At 42.2% G+C, this 858-nt stretch overlaps 1 pseudogene across 1 annotated transcript; it reads left to right on the top strand.

The window, feature by feature from the left end:
- LOC310844538 (fatty acid-binding protein, adipocyte pseudogene) lies at positions 1-648 on the top strand (annotated as a pseudogene). The gene has a single exon. The product of its transcript is annotated as a fatty acid-binding protein, adipocyte pseudogene (transcript).
- The last annotated feature ends 210 nt before the right edge of the window (positions 649-858 follow it).

The raw sequence follows: 858 nt of genomic DNA, 5'->3' as shown, positions 1-858 counted from the left end.
AACACCCAAACTCTAAGACAGTGTTTCCAGAACATGGGTCTCCAGCTGGTTTTGCACTACAGTTCCCATCATCACTGGCTGTGCTCTTTGTGGTGCTTAGTTAAACTTGTAAGAAGTTCCTCAGGAGACTTAGTTAATCCTATACCATGTGTGAACAATTTTTGGGAACTTGGAAGCTTGTTTCCACTGAAAAAAATGATGGCTATATGAAAGAACTTGGTGTGGGCTTTGCCACCAGGAAGGTGGCTGGTGTTGCCAAGCCCAATGTGATCAGCAGCTGCAACGGGGATGTTATAACCATCAAAAAACAGAGAGCAGTTTAAAGACCGAGATTTCCTTCAAACTGGGGGAACAGTTTGATGAGACCACAGCAGATGACAGGAAAGTAAAGAGTGTTGTAAGAATGGGTCACTCAATCAGTTGCAGAAATAGGATGGCAAAGAGACCACAATAAAAAGAAAAATAGAAGATGGAAAGCTGGTTGTGGAGTGTGAAATGAACAACGTTATCTGCACCAGAGTGTATGAGAAAGCATGAAGATAGACTCCTTCCCCTGTGTGGTTAGTGGGACACAGGAGACCTAGCTGGTTCAGGATGCAGAGCCCCACAAGGCAGTTGCTTTCTCCAAAGAACTGATATGTTATTGATAGAACCATTGTATACAGTATGGTGACTATTCAATAAAGTATGGTGACTATTCAATAAAGTGCTTAATGATAAAGAAAAAAAAAAACAATTCCCATCATCACTAGCAGGCAAGACCAGTGGTCAGGGATGGTAGGTATTGTAGTCTGAAAAAACAGCTGGAGACCCAAGTTTGGGAAATGCTGCTCTAGGAGTTTGCCTAAATCTCATTCA

The sequence above is a fragment of the Podarcis gaigeae genome (assembly GCF_964106915.1).
Source record: "Podarcis gaigeae genome assembly, chromosome: 5".
Taxonomy (NCBI): domain Eukaryota; kingdom Metazoa; phylum Chordata; class Lepidosauria; order Squamata; family Lacertidae; genus Podarcis; species Podarcis gaigeae.
The sequence above is the reverse complement of the archived record's forward strand: the minus strand, read 5'-3'. Positions and strand labels throughout refer to the sequence as shown.